Genomic DNA, 17,036 nt, shown 5'->3' with positions numbered 1-17,036 from the left:
CCACACTGCTGTATGGTTCTGTTGGAATTATCTTTTCCATGAGGGTTAATTCTTACAGATTAGATGTTGTTTGTTTGTTTATTTATTGCCATCAATCAATTAATAAAACACCCTCTATTCCACTCAAGGATATTCTGGGGCCCTTTCCATATATGTATTTTATTTTAATTTTGGGAAAACACTAAGCCTTCAGTCCCTTCAATTGCAGAGATATAAGAGAAAATGTTTGGGCAGTATTCAAGTCCTCCTACTTCATCTAGTGACATGAATTGATGTAACGCAAGATAATTCTCTGAGAATCTAATTATCAAATACGCTAATACAGAATGTCCAACATTGTAGCTTGAGTTTTAGTAACAAATGTTGAAAAAGGTAGAATATTGAAGCAATCAACTTAGCAAGCGTTGCTGGCAACAATATAACTGGCATGGAGAAGATAATGAATTGCTATTCATGGCTCTCATATGAGTTGTGTCAGAGTCACATGTACAGGAAATGTAAACTGTCCACCACCCTCCTCTTAAAAATATCTAATGGAAGGATTTCAGCAAGCCTTATTTCCAAACAATAATGCTTGGACTTTATTCAGTGTGCTCAAAATGTTTCACATCTGTTACCTAGTTGTAGTTCAGAAAGATAAGGCGGCATTACTGTAGATGGAGTCTAAGGCTCTTCCACATGGCACCCTTCAGCTGTTTGTCTCCCATAAATAAACCAGCTGGAAATGAAGCCAGCTTAAGCAATTCCTTTCCAGATGTCAATCCCTTCCTCTACTTTGGACATGGTGATAGCCAGGTGTTCTGTCTGAATTGTGGTGAACATAGCTCCTAATTGGTGAATTCTCCTGTTTCTTTACCCCTCCCACCCTTGCCAGGAGAGCAAGCACCAATTGCTTTCCTTGCCAGGGGAGGGACTTGCAGGTCATGTGCTTCCAGCAGGACAATGAACAGCACATTCAAAAACTCCTTCCAAAAATAGCCAGCATTAGCACTTCACCCTATACCACAGCAATTATTATATTTGCCTTACATGTGAAGGGTCCCTGGTTTGAAACTAGCTAGAAAGCATTTTCATTCATTACTATTTTTCCTGCCCTGAGCTCTCCACTTGATTGCTGTTGTTGTTCTTTACTAGTTCACAAGTGAATATTTTCACACTTGTCAGTCTTGCCCCAGCTCCCAAATAGCCCAAATAGACAAGAGCTTTAAAGAACATCACTGCATTTACCTGGGGCTGAGAGAGGTTGGGTGGAAGAAAGGGAGGGAGGGAGGGAGGGAGGATTGTTCCAGCATTTTAATGGTCTACTGGTAAACTGATTACCAGTAGCAAACCAAAAAAGTGGATAGAAAGTTTAAAAAATGCAGGGGGCTGGTTTCAACCCATTTCATGTGAGGCAAACATGATACACCACCGGAGCACTATTACGGCAGCAACTGCAGCAGAGTTTAAGAAGCCCACTCTGGGAAAGCACAAGAAAGGGACTTTTCATTTAAAGCTGCTGCTGGTGGATGCATATGTGTGCAGTGTGATGCTTTAACTTTATAAACTACAGTACATTATTTTTTTTCCAAATTGATACATAAATTTAAAAAATCAAAAGCCTGTTTTGATGATGAGTAACTACCAATATGAATAAGAGGCTGTATTCACACCACATTCATAGTTAAAAGATTATGTGAACTCATCCCCTTCAGAGGGATTTACCTACAACACAGTGAATGCAGCAGATAAACCAGCCATCACCCTTTTTCCCATCCATAAGTGGAAAACACCCATTCTGAGGCAGTCCAGGAAAACACAAGCATTCCCTGCAAGCTGGGAGTGGGTTGAGGACATCCTGTTTTTGCCCTCCAGAAATGGTGGGTGGGGCAAGCAAAAAGTGTGGATCTGCCTACCACCTAACAAGCTGGGGGAATGGGATTTTGAATTGGGCACTCCTCCTGTATAGCTGCATCTCCTTACAACACAATTCTACATAGGGTGTGCCTTTTAGAAGTAAGGCTCTTTCTGAGAAACAAACAACCCCCTCACGCTGTGTTTGTCTGGATGAAGCTAAGTGCTACAGATATGACCCTTGAAGAATAGTTTTTGTATCACTACCCATTATGGTGGGTGGAGCTCCAGTCCAATTCCAAACCTCTAGAAACAGAGAGAAAGAGCCTTTTTTCAAGAGTTAAATCACATTCATTTTATTATTTATTACTTCTGTAGTAGACAATAAACATGAATTTAAGTGCAGAAACAAAGTTTGAAAATCCAGGTACAAGAAGCATATTGCAGAAGCTCCGCTTGTTAGCCACTTGTTTCCAAGCTCATGTTAAGGTGCCAGCCCTTCATTTTATTTATTTATTTATTTATTATTAAATTTGTATGCCGCCCATCTCCCCCCAACGGGTGACTCTGGGCGGCTCACAGTGAAAATCAGAAATCCCATCAACAATTAAAAATCCCCCATAAATAGTTAAAATAAATAATCCATTAAAAATCAAATCTAAACAACAAACCCTGTACATAAAAACTAAAAACATTCAAGATGACGGGGGGGGGGGCAAGGTCAATCACCTTGACCTTGAAGATTGACTGAGAGGCAGAAACAAAAATCTATGCTGTGTGTTCCAGTTAATTTAGGAATATGTGTTATGGATCTGGTCTCAAAGTGTGGGGAGCTTCACCACCCCCACAATCTATTTTCTGATTTTACTCTTGGGATTTTGATGGGGGTGGGCTATTTTCTTAACAGATTAGCAACAACTATGTTTCTGAATATCAAAGAAAACTACTATTTAGATCTGTAATACATTTTTATATCGAATGACATCAAAGACTTCATCTGAATACTAAACTTTGAAGTTAGGTTTTGAGAGCACTTTTAAACAATGAACATGTTTTTCTACCATATATATACATACACCTTGAATTTAACATGCACCCTCCTCCCCAGAAGAATACACAGGAGGAAAAAAGTATAAAAACAGATAAAATCCTCTAAAAAGGCCAATGTTCCCATCTCATGAACCTAAGGTTGTCATCTTCAGATGAAACTTTTTTGGGAGATTCCCCATTTCCCAACACACTGAAGAAATGTTTCCAAGCAACACAATTGCATGTATGTGTACTTAAATGCAGAAGCCTTGCTCCCCCCAGTGAGGCACTACCTTGACATGGTTGTGGGGCTTGCGTGCTCCGGGGAGGATGAGAGCTATGTCAGAGGTTCAACCATACTGGACAGTCTCATCAGAGGAGCCAGACAAAGCGTGTCTCTCCCATAAACAATATGATGAGATGTAATTTACAGAAACCCATACCAAATTGGTCACTGCCTGGGTCAACAAGGACCATGCTAGGTGTTCTAGTTCCTGGACATCTGGTGACAAGTGGGCTACAGGACTCAGGACTGTTGGCTGAGCAACCAGGGCCAGCAGCTGCAGAACTATTGGAAGAAAAGTTGTTTACCCGTTGCAAATATACAAAGACTGAAAACAAAGAAATAATGATATGCTATTACAAATCAAGCCCAATGAGAAGAGGATATCTGAAAAGAATTAACTAGTTCTGGAAAGAACAACATCCAGAATCAGAAATCACAGAGCCTAGCAGATCAACGTTGATTTAGATAGTAAAGCCTTCTCCTCAGAAAGAACAAAGCCCTCCAACTAAAAAAAAAGAGGAATTGAAACAAAGAATAACTGAACATCTAGAACAGCACAAAAACAACAGAATTAGGTTGCCTGTATTAAAGCTTGTTACAAAGAAACAGCTAGCACAAGTATTAAATGATACTAATACTATAATATCAAATATAAGCACCAGCTCACGACAAGAAACAAACCAACTAATGTACACCACAGCTGCAGTTATAACTGAATACCTTGGATGCAAAATTAACAAACAAGAAAAAAAGCCAAACAGTGCACCACCAAAATGAAAGATCAGGCTGGAAAATAAGATCAGCATGCTAAGACCAGATGCAAGCAAGCTAGAACAGATGAAAGAAAAGCTGAAAAACAAAAAGACCAAAGAATACCTGACCAAGAAATATCACCTAGAAACAAGGACGATCAAGGAAGCACTGGAAATAATAAAGCAGCAAATAACAGCCATAGCCAAGAAGATCAGCAGATACAAAGCTCAAATTGCACACTGCAGGCAGAATCTCCAATTTCAGTCGAATCAAAAACGTTTCTATCAATCCATCAATGGAGAGACTGCAATGAACCAGTCAACACCTGACAAAGAAGAAACAGTGTAGTTTGGGCACAGATATGGGACAACCCAAAGAAATACAACAAGAATGCAACTCTGACAAAGGAGGTAAATAAGAATAAAAAAGAAGCTGAAATGAAAGAACTTCTTGTAATAGCAGAAATGGTGGAGAAAAGGGCAAGGAAGACCAAGAATTGGTCAGCACCAGGTGAAGATGAACTGCATGATTTTTGGTTGAAACATCTGACTGCTCTGCACCCACTCATTGCCAAGCAGTTTAACAAGATACTGCAAGGAGGTGAAATTGAAGATTGGTTAACATCTGGCAAAACCTACATGATAATGAAAGATCCAGTAAAAGGGGCAGCACCAGGCAACTACAGGCCAATTACCTGCTTGCCAACAACTTCCAAATTGCTAACTGGTGTGGTAGCTGATGCAATCCAACAGCACCTAATTGAAAACAAGCTCTTTCCATCTGAGCAGAAAGGAAACTGCCCAAATAGCAGAGGGACAAAAGATCAGCTCCTAACTGACAAGATGATTTTGGAAAACTGTAAGAGAAGGAAGACCAACTTGAATGTAGCTTGGATTGATTACAAGAATGCATTTGACTCCCTGCCACATGACTAGATAATCAAGTGCCTAGAAATAACAGGAGTCAGTAGGAACATCAGAAGCTTTGTGCATAGATCAATGGCACAATGGAAGACACAGTTGCTAGGAGAGGTTAGACTGGGAGAGGTTAACATCAAGAGAGAAATATTTCAAGGAGACTCACTATCACCACTACTGTTTGTCATTACATTGATTCCTCTGTCAACAATACTGAACAAGTTGGGCCATGGCTATCAAACATCAAAAACATCTGCCAGGTTATCCCACCTCCTTTACAAGGACGATGTGAAGCTGTATGGAAAAAGCCATCTGAAATGGAATCACTGCTCAACAATGTCCAAACACACAGCCAAGATATTGCAATGGAGTTTGGACTGGACAAATGTGCCATCCTTACCATCAATAATGGAAAAATAGTGAAAACTGAAGGAATCAAGATGGCCAATGGAAATAACATCAAGGGTCTGGATGAAGATCACTACAAATACCTGGGCATCCTTTAGGCTGACAACATCGAGCACACTGAAGTCAAGAAAAAGGTTAGTAGTGAATATATCAGAAGAGTGAAGAAGATCTTAAAGTCCAAACTCAGCGGTGGAAATACCATCAAGACAGCTAACACCTGGGCAATTCTAGTTATTAGATGCATAGCTGGAATAGTGGAGTAAACTCAAGCAGAACTAGAAGCCCTGGATAGGAAGAGCAGAAAAATAATAACAATGAATCATGCCCTTCATCCATGCAGTGACACTGACAGACTCTACATACCAAGGAGCATAGGTGGGTGTGGAATGTTGCAAGTACACCAGACAATTGAAGAAGAAAAAAGGGCATTAGAAGAACATCTGAAGGACAGTGAAGAAGATGCACTGAAGCTAGTACACCACGAAGGCTTACTGAATACCAAAGAAACCAAACTGGCCTATAAGAAAGACAAAATGAAGAAAAGAGACATGGCAAGGCAATGGCCAGTACACACACACACACACACACACACAAACTAGTAGGCAAAGCAGATAACAACAAGACCTGGCAATGGCTAACAGCAGGAAAGTGGAAGAAAGAGACAGAGGGACTAATTCTGGCTGCACAAGACCAAGCCTTAAGAACAAATGCATATAAAGCCAGAATCAAGAAGACAACAACAGACAGCAAATGTTCCCTCTGCAAAGCGGCTGAAGAAACAGTAGACCACCTAGTTAGTTGCTGCAAGAAGATCGCACAGACTGACTACAAACAACGGCATGACGAAGTAGCAACGATGGTGCATTTGCCTGCAAGCAAAAACTGGTGGGACCACAAAACAGACAAAGCAATAGAAAATGAAGAAGCTAAAGTGCTCTGGGACTTTCAAATTCAAACAGACAAGCACCTGCCACGTAACACCCCAGACCTAACAATTGTTGATAAGAAAGTCTGGATAGCAGACATTGGAATACCTGGAGACAGCAGAACAGAAGAGAAAGAACTGGAGAAAATCACAAAATATAAAGATGTGAAAATAAAAGTAGAACGACTATGGCAAAAGAAAGCAAAGATAGTACCAACAGTTATAGGCACCTTCAGTGCAATCCCAAAACATAGGAAGCACCACTTGAAGACCATCAGCATTGACAAAGTCACCATCAGTCAACTGCAAAAGGCAGCTTTACTTGGAACAGCTTATAACCTGCGACGATACCTTGAACACCATCAAACCACAACACCTGCCTATCCCAGGTCCTTGGGAAGGACTTGATAGGTGGATAAAAATGTCAAATCCAGTCTAAACATCTGGCTGACTGTGTGACCAACCATAATAATTGAATAGATAACTATTAATTAAGATTAAGCACCTTTTAAATAAGCTCCTGTTTACAAAATTAATCCCCATCTGCATAACTAGCCATTCTCTCACACATAGACAAATAACCACAATCTCCTTCGTCCAGAGAAAGAAAGAAAAAATACTACAGAGATGAGTTAAGAAGAAATGACAGCTGTATGGGGAAGGGAAGGGAAGGGAAGGGAAGGGAAGGGAAGGGAAGGGAAGGGAAGGGAAGGGAAGGGAAGGGAAGGGAAGGGAAGGGAAGGGAAGGGAAGGGAAGGGAAGGGAAGTGGAGAAACAAAACTAGACGGAGATGAGGGAAGGGGACAGGAGATGAGAGGGGGAAAAAGGTTTGTTTAGGGCATTACAAAAAGCATGCTAGCTGGGGAATTCTGGGAGTTGAGGTCCACACATCTTAAAGTTGCCAAGTTTGGAAAACACTGCTTTATAGTAACCAATATTTGTATCCATTTGTATGTCTTGTTGATGCCTTTATTTTCAGCAGCTCCTTCTATTCTTATCAGCTCATTATAGACTGTAAGATGTATCCCAACTCACAAGTAGTTATTTGTGGGGAAAACTGGTCTTCCTGTAGTAAAAAATTGATGCTCCTCCCTCTGTTCTCTGCTTACTATGAAAACTTACTTTACAGATCAAATATCGATCTCATATTCTGTAAACTCCCTGAGAGTAAACGTAAGTAAACAAATGCACAATCTGTGTTCATGGCTGAGCAACGTACGAATACCATTACTCTATCTCATACTGTGGGAAATGTCTGACATTCCTCTGAAATGTTTAAAATCTCACTGTTTCTCTCACGCTTCACAAAAAAATGTTTTAACAATGCCATGGCACAGTCCTCTGCAAAACAATTGTACTGAAATAGACGTAGTGTCTGTAAAAAAATGCAATAAGCACTAGTATTATTTTGACACTTCACGCAATGCTTTATCTTTAAAAACATGTCACTAGGGGAGCATCGACTGCTGTCATAATTTTTTCTAACATTTAATCTGCTCTTATTTTTACTTGTTAATACTCTTGATTCCAAATACCTCCCTCCCCAAGTTCATTCCTAGTACAATCTTCAGGGCTCAGTTTTCTACATGTTTGTCAGTCATTCTTTGTAACTTCTGCTACAAAAAATGCAGGCACAAGCCAGCTGAAAGACACATCTGCTCAGTTCCCTGGCCTATGCAGCTTCATTTTTTAAACTATAAGATTTGAATGGAACTGAAAATATCTCATAGGAGAGATTTTGCAACATGCTGTGAGCAATTTACAGCTGCCAAAACTATATCAATCAAATCCCATGGGAGAATATTCTTCAAACCAAGTGTGGTTAAAAAAAAAAAAAAAGGAGGGGGTTAACATAACACACACAAAATAACTTTTTTCAACTGAAATAGTTCCATTAGATACTATTCATAAAAAAAAATTCAGTAACATGTATTATAGATAAAATTGCAGTGTGCATTATTAGAAATCATTTTGGATTCTCAGTTAAATGAGCCATTCCATACAGAATTTTCCATTTGGCTACACTGTATGATCTGTATAGCTGCTATGACTGCATGTGGTGTGCACACAGAATGGCAACGAAAGGCAGGTGCCAAACGTGGACTTAAATCAGCTGTAATATTTTTGGGTTATTTTCAGTGATGGAATGTATGTATATGTGTCTGTGTATGTGTGAAGATTATTCAAGGAATTGACTTGGCTATCCAGCCAAACTATTTAGTCTCAGGTGGTGTATAGGTAAGTAAGTAAAGATGGATGGCCCTTTATAGAAAGCAGCTAATTGCCAAACCCACCTCTATCTGAAATGTTCCTCTGCCCAATGATAAAAGTATTAGAAAAGGTTTCAGAACTCCACTGTCAGTTGGCCAGCAATCTTCCTTCCACCCTGTCCCCTTGTCTTTCTCCTGTTTGGTCCTCCAGCAGGCCATGACTAAATATTCGATGTGGCTTCCGTTAAAAAAAACAATTATTGCTTGACAAGTAAAGGAACCACTCCAGAGAATACCTATCAATGTCAAGACAACATGCAAACTCTCCCAAACATGTTGTTTAATAGATTATGTGGGCCTACTGTCCAAACGGAGGCTTCACCTTATCCCAATAAAGCCCCTGAAGTCTTGAGATGACTGGAAAATCATAGCCATAACAAGATCTTTTCCTTTCCCCTTACAATGGTTGGAACTGCCTCAAACATTGCAAAATCTAGCCCTACCGGTCTGTTTCAATCTTCATAGAAAGTAATTTGCATACTACCTTCATCTCCCACCCACGCCCTGAGATGATATTAAGAAAAAAATTGTGGGAATAATTGGCAGTTCCTAAGGCCTTGGAGGTACATATGGCCAGTACAGAAGATGGCAGTGATGAAGTAGCTTCTTATTTTTCTTTTCTTCTGTTTTATGATTTCCTTCCCATTGGCTGCTATAAAAGGGAAGCTAACAAAGGCGGATGTGCCGCTCGGTATAATTGGAATGGTGAAATTCTGTACCAAATCTGTAGGCCGAGTAATTGGGTGGATAATTTCTCTGAATGTCCAAGGTAAAAGAGGAATTTTCCAATGATTTTTTTCAACAGCAGGACACTCCCTTAGCAGTGGTAGTAAAACCAGTATGGAAAAAGCCCCACAGGAGGAGTTCCATGATGATGTCTTTCCTTGGGACTTCATCGAAAAATGGGAAGCGAAGGAAAGTCCAGCCCACTGAAGATGTTTGTTCAATAGAAGAGATATCATTCTTACACACAACTTGGCCACTTTGTAACTAATAAGCACTGGAATGTTCTGGGCTGCCTCTGAGAATTTCTTCAAAATTCTCTTCTCCGTTGGAAGAATTTCTAAGGCATATTCTCTTCCATCCAATGGAACCATAACTGGTAGGAAAAACATTCAGGAGAATTTGTCTGCCTAGATTATGGGTAGATTTTGTTTTGTTTTGTTTGGATCATTCTGGGAGCATGTGGGGTGAATGGAAGGGTTTGGGATCCTGAGGATCCAAAGTTTCCTTTAACTGGTTTCCACCATGCCCATTTCACCCACTATTGCAACCAGCTATGGGTAGCAGTGATCGCTTAAGTTTCTCCTAATGCAACAAAGAGAGCTTTGATAACAAACCTTCTCCAATGTCTACAGATGTCCCTCACTGCAGAAAAGGCTTTCTATATTTAATTCCCACACAGCACATATTATACTTACATGTGTATGCGCACACACATTCTCAAACACTTACGTAGCTCCCAATGTAAACAGTTTTGATTTAGTAAGTTTATGAGCTCTTCTTTTGCACCAGTGGACTGGTTTGCATATCCAGGTACCTCTTCTTCCAAATCCAAAAGAAGTTCTAAGCTCCTTCAAGATCCTTCATGAGGTCAAGATCTTCATTTACATGTTTTTGAACTAGAGGAACTATGTCTTGTCTAAATTAAATTTCTGTTGTTTACCAAAAATCTATCCTAAAGATTATCTCCAAATATTGGTTCAGCCTTGCTGGGATTAGTAAATGAAAACAAGAAGTAGAAATACCATTCAACAAGAGCCTCTGAATAATTCCCCCAGGGTTTTTTGTAGATGTTGAAGAACAGCATGGGAACCAAAATGGCACTAAGAGACACTTCACAGATCAATGAACACGATACAGAATACATTGCATCACACTAGTGAGGCTGTCCCACAAGGAAAGGCTAGAACCACCCTGCTTCTAAACCCAGTCACATACAGATAAGCAGTCCAAAAGGATATCATGTGAGATGGTATCAAAAACCAAGGAGAGGTCCAGGAAAACAAACTAGGTCCATTTCTCCCCATTCATCACTTGGTATCAGCTATCTAGAAGGTGAAAATGATTGTTTATCTGTACAGTTTCCAGTCATGGAAATAAATATCTAGAATAATCCCATGAATATCCAGAGAAAAGTAATAGACTTCACAGGGAAAATGGAGAATATTTACATGCAGAATGTCCCAGAATTTAGATTCAACATCTTTGGTTGTACCCAAAAGGGTACAACCCAGTTGGGGGAAATCACTGCCAGTTTAATTAGACCATGGGTGGGCAATTTGTGGCCTTGACCTTACTTGCAATCCTCTATCCAAAAGAAGCAACCACTTCTTTCCCCACTGTCAGGGAAAGCTCCACCCTCTTTTCCCACTGCCAATTATCAGCACAATCATTCTGCCAGGCAGGAAACTGATCACTACTTTCCTGCTGCCATTAAAGAAAGGAAACCAGACAATCTGGTCCCCACCCGCTGCTTGATTACCTGATCAACTGAATGTGGGGACCAGATCAAGCATCCGGTTTCCAACAATGACCCACATCTGGGAACCACTCAAGTTGGACAGGAGAAAGGCAACAACTTTCTCTTTTGTTTTGTTCTTGGCACCTGGCTCTCAGGGGAATTTGCCCTTGAACATTCACTTGTATTTCTGAGTAGGCAGTTAATTAAGGCAGCTTCATATGTTTAGGAGTGGAAAATCTGAACCTGCAAGATGACAAGCAAAAACATCTATGGAATTAGTGAAGTCTCCTAAATCATTGAAAGACAATGTGAGAAGAAGGGAAGTTTTGCTTTTAATGTAATGTTATTTTTCACAGCCATGAGACTGTTTGTTTTTACGCAGAGGCGTTTGACTGCTTGGAGGGTCTCCACATCCTCCTTAGGTGGATTCTGCTGCTCTTGCTTGTTCTGCCCCCTCTCTCCTCCTCCTCCTCCTCCTGCAACCCCAGATGGATAGACCAGGGAAAACACAGCAGGGTATTCTTCTGATTTTGCATTTGGCTGGTTCGCATCTTGCAGTGTTTATAGGCTTGACGTGACTTTTCCAGCAAAAATTGACGTGGGCAAGCTCCCCACATTTCCCCCACCCCACCCCTTTTCTCTTTCATCCAAACCATACACCAGACGTTTCTGCTTTCAATATCCTAGTGCATTTTTGCAATGGACTTGCAGGGGGTGGAAAAATCAATACACAGGGAAGTAACACCATCCCACTAGGAGACGCAGAATTTCCCTATTAAATTACAGCATCAGACTCTGGTGATCAGACGTGATTTCCTCTTTGAAGACCTTTTTAGTCCTGAAGATTGTAAACAAGTTTGTACTACTCTTAACATGCATTTTTCCAGCTACTAACAATTTTAAAAACTTGAGGCCCCAAGCCTCTACCCCTTTCCCCAAAGTATTCCCATTCATATTAGGCAAACTCGGGAAAGCAGAGTTCTTGGAGGACATGGCACTTAGCACAAGCAGCAGGCCTTCCCTTTCTGCAACAGAGATCTGTCTTCTGCTAGGCAGGGTGTCTTCCAGCCAGAGAGACAATGGAAGCCCAACACCAGTCTCAAAAAGGGAAGAAAATAATATGGACCTCCAATAATTGTGGTTCAAAAGCAGTTCTGTGTGGCAATCCAAGCCTTTGATACCCGTTTTATGCTTTGATCCAACCAAGTCATCCAGACCCACATTTTAGATTTAGATATTGTTCCAAGTGACTCTTGAAAGAATACTGTCCAAGGCATTGAAATTTATGAAAGTTGTGCAATAGCATTACAATGTAGCCTCAAGTGTATAATTTAACCCAGGTCTGGGCAAATGTTAATCTTGCCAGATCTATAAATAGCAAGTGTTTTAATGTGACAACTCCCTGCCTCTTTATCTGTACACACACACATGGACATATACCAGGCAAATTTTCTTGATTTAAGGAAAGGAGATTTTTTGTTTGCTTGCTTCCCCTTTTGTTAAATTGGAAGCTGGAGCTGGAAGCATTTGCTGATCTACTGCAAATCACCAAGAGCTCAGCCAGGTGATCCCAATTTATCTTCTGTCCACTTCTCATTTAGAGGCTATCTTTCAAAATTAAGAGTTGAAGAATGATCATTAAGAAGCTCATGCAAACCACTGGGAATGTTGAACATCCCTCAGAATCCAAAAGATCTGATTGACCTAATCAGGGTCACTCAGTGGTTACTGGTCACAATGGCTCGGTGCTGTTCCCAGAAACAGAGGCAGCACGGCTCTGAATACCTGCCACTGGGGAACATTAGCGGAAGACAGCTATCGCCCTCGTGTCCTGCTTGAGAGCTTCCTGGATGCATTTGGTTGGCCACAATGGGAAACAGATGCTGGAGGAGGTAAAGCATTGGTCTGATCCAGCAGGGTTCTTCTTATGTGCCTAATCCAATTCATTCAAGTACAAGTATTTGTAGAACAAGACCCATATCTTTATTCAAAGAGAGACACATTTAAAAGATCCCCAACGTAATTATGCCATTAATATACACCCTGAAAAAGATACTTTTTTAGCCTGCAATCCTTACTGTTTGAAGAGATAATAGGGAAAATAAATATTTAGAATGCAGTTCTAGGCTCAGTAGGGAGTAAGCCCCTTGGATATCTTGAAATTTCTAAATAAATATTTTCAGGATTACTATGAGGTTATAATCCTAATCAATCTGAAGCCTGGCACAATGGGCTCAGTGGAACATCCTTTTAGAGGAATATGCTGGAATAATAAAGACATTCACATATCCTGCAATAACAAAACTAGGTTCTTTATTGAGTGTGTACTCAATAAAACCCATCACTAGTATGGATCTCTGACATAGCTCCCTGTTACATATATTTTTGGAATGTCTGCCCCACAAGAAATGCAGAAAAACAAGAAAATGCAAACATTAGGTGTTTCAGTTAAGAGGCTGTCAATCTCAGAACAGAGATTGATAATTGAATGGCAGGAATTAGTAGAACTGCAGGCAGAAGAATTAACTTTGTCTTGTCCTACCCGGGAAAGAAGCACAAAATTCGGGAGGGACTAGTGGCATGATTGTAAATGGCTAGTGAGTGCAAAAGCACAATGGCATTTTTTTATCTTTAAGTCTGAGTCGGTGTCCATTTATTGATTCTATCCAGTTTCCACATTTATCTGTGACTATTGTTCCATCCATCAGTACAAAATATCTCACTTTAGACTCAGCAGTGTGACTGAGATCAGTTCATATTGCAGAACTTGCAAAGACCGAATTCCTGGAGCATTCCTACATAAGGGTTGCAGAAATCAGTGATTACTATGGAGGATTGCTTTGCTACAAAATGTTGATTTAATGTCTAGCGTAGAGTATTAAGATCTCTCCTTTAAAAGCAGGTTAAGCGTTTTTTGTTTGGGGGAAATGTGGGTTTAAAGCTCTGAAAAGTTTAAAACTAAGAAGGAATTTAAAAAATGCCACAATGGAGATTTCTTTCACTAGCCTCAGAGATATTCCTACGCCCAGCAGGAAAGCTGTAGTACTTCGCAGCTGCAAAAACCATTCTGAGGCCTTTTAAAAGATTAAGGAAGATACACCTTTATTAGTACATGAGTTTAGTGGATCAAAGATCACCTCTTCAGAGGCATGCAATATTATCTCATATAATGAGATAATTTTGATATGTTATGAATATGTATTAGAGAGGGAAACAAACAATAATGTGCTCATATATATATACATACGTACATACATACACACACAGTATGTCAAATAATGTGCTGACCTGTGACAAAGCAATATTGACGTGAGTACAATCTTCATTAATAACCTAATATCTGTGATAGAATATATCCATATATTGCCAACTTGGGAACTCTTCATATACAGTATCCTAATTTTTAATGGACCGGAGATGTCATTAGCACTGCTAAAAAGTTGCCCACAAAGCTTGCAAATTGTAATCCCTGAAAAAGCTAACGTGGTGAATGCAGTAGTCGTTGGGCAGAAAATATAAAATTCCTTATGCCACAGAACGATTTTTCCTTGAAAATACAATCTTTAATCAAATTTCATAGACTGATCCATCCTAGTGCTGGGATTGTAAAATTCAGGGGCTTTTTAGCCAGTCTGGAAGAGCAGGTGCAAGAGCAGTTGTCTGAAATATGCAGGGAAATATCATCTAATAATATTTTCTACTACAAATTCAAAACACTGATTTCAGCTTGTTACTTTAAAAAAAAAAGGAGCAATAACAAGGATAATTCATAATATGCAATACACAGTGGATAAACTTAAAAGACACTTCAAAGTACCAAGCTAGGAGACAGCACAGCAGGGGGAGGAAAAGAGGAAAAAAATCCATAAATGTCAACTTCCATGTGAGTTTGAAAGAGGAAATTGTGATTCCATTCAGGCCAATAGTAAACATATGTGTGCATACATGTGAATGTACACACACATACATACACACTTATAAACAGCTTACAGCCATTTGAGCCAATCTTGCTGGTCAAAACTTTTATTAAGGTATATAAAAAGTACAATTAAAATACAAATCAGAAAAGAGAGAAGATAGAACTAAAAGAAAAAGACAAAAACTAAAAGAGTGAGATCAAATAGAAAGATGAAACAAAAAGTGACTTCCGACTATCTCCAATACAGATATAAGTACAAATTTTAAAAAGTTAATCGCTTACCACTATTTAATCCTAATTCACATTATTTCTATCAACACAAACCATCTAATCATTAAATCCCACAATCAAAGGTTCATTTTTTTCCCAACCCAAGCACGTAATCTAGGAAGGGTTGCCACGAGGAGACAAATTTAGAAACAGTATTATCTCTTATTAAGGCTGTTAGTTTCGCCATTTGAGCCGAATCCATTAGTTTAATAGTCCACTCTTCCACTGTAGGTATTTGTGAGTCTTTCCATCTTTGCACATATAACAGTCTTGCAGCAGTGATCATATATAGAAGCAAAGATCCATATTGTTTCTCCAGTCCTTTCTCCATCAAACCCAGTAGGAACAATTCTGGGTTTGGGTTTTTTTTAATGTTCACTTTGAGAATTTTTTGAATAACAATGCATATCTAGTCCCAGAATTTTTTAGCCTTTCCATTTGAGCCAATCTGAATGAATGAATGCCTTGCCCCACCAAAATAAGATTTCTTGTCCAACTCTGGAAGCATGGTCTTATGCAATAAGACAATGATCTAATATCCATTAAAGGAAACATAAACAAAATGTACTCCAAATGCACCCAGTTTGGTGTATTACATGATTATGTTCTTTTCATGGCAGAATTTACAAAATAACTTCAGCGTTTTCCTCAATCCTTTGGGTACGTTACCTCAATGCATATTAATTCTGTAATAATATGCACAGTATAATTTTGACTAGATAAAGAACTATTTCAGCTAGAAGCCAGATAGTTTAATATGGGAAAACAGGGCTCATCTAAGACCATGCCTGGAACATAAAAGGAGTGCAGGACAAATCTTTGTAGATGGAACAAAATACCTGCCCCTTTAGCTACATATTCTAAGAGTTCCAAGTTCCTGCTGCAGCCCCCAAGCAAAACAAACACTGATACCTGAGTAAATGATGCTCCCTGTTGATATAAAAATATAATAAAAGGATCATTGATTTCTCCTTAATAGCGCCTTACATCTGCTGCCTGAGACAAGGCTGTCTTATGCCTAACAAGAGGACTAGCTGTGTTCCAGCCCGATCAGCAACACGGGTGAAGCAAAAATGCCAGACCATTGCTAGAAGCAGCTTTTTCCTAGGTAGGAAAGATCTCACCTACAAAAGCAGCAGGTGAAACCTTAACCATGCAAAGTCTTCTCAGACTTCTTAAAAGGTGGTCAGACAGTACATGCACATCAACAAGGTGTGTACTGCCCTTTCATAATGGATAAGTCTAGAAGGCAAGATTTTTCTCAACTTGACTGTACTGTACAGCTTCTCCCAGTTATCGCTACTGCCTCCATGTCAGTGGTCTAGGTTTTAAAACTGGATTGTATCTCTGAAGAAGTTCACATGATTAAATGTTTCTGCATTTTTTTTAACTTTTGTGCACATATAGGATCTCAGGAAAAGCAGTGCTAAAAACCTTATCCCTATCATCCAGTTTTCTTTATAAAGTCTCATGATTGGGGCAGTCTACAAATATTGTAAATAAATAAAGACAGATAGAAATAAAGGGGCTGTTTTCTATGAAGCATCTAACAATGCAAATGGTTGAAATCACAAGTACAGTTCTTATGTACAGCAACTCAATAAAGGCTACATTCATCCTGATCCTCAGCACCCAGCAGATAAATACTCTTGAAGTTCCCTCTACCCAACGCTTTGAACACCATCTATCAAACTCTACTCCATGGTTCTTGTCTTCTTTCCAAGTTCAAATTCAAAGGAAAGAAGCAGCTGGCGATGGACCAACGAAAGGTAAAGAAGCTGTTAATTCCTTTAGCTTTTCTCTTGCAAATCTCCTACTTCACCCCTCAGACTGTTTTGCCTGAAAGAATCAGTCAAAAATTTCAGAGTTCTCAAGTGCTAGGGATGCACATTTTTAAATGAACCAATTAGGGATTTTTTTTTTTAAAAGCAGGTTGTACTCTTGACTTCCTGTATAAATTAT

General features: G+C 39.5%; 1 protein-coding gene across 1 annotated transcript in view; it reads right to left on the bottom strand.

Annotated features, from left to right (window-relative positions):
- The window catches only part of TBX15 (T-box transcription factor 15), a 75,681-nt gene that overhangs the window by 42,305 nt on the left and 16,340 nt on the right, over positions 1-17,036 (bottom strand). The window lies entirely within an intron of this gene.

Source organism: Python bivittatus, unplaced genomic scaffold, assembly GCF_059951505.1.
Source record: "Python bivittatus isolate LINGU-HERP-01145 unplaced genomic scaffold, Pbiv_v1 ctg000270_np1212, whole genome shotgun sequence".
Classification (NCBI taxonomy): domain Eukaryota; kingdom Metazoa; phylum Chordata; class Lepidosauria; order Squamata; family Pythonidae; genus Python; species Python bivittatus.
Note: the sequence above shows the minus strand (reverse complement) of the source record. Positions and strands in the feature narration are given on the sequence as shown.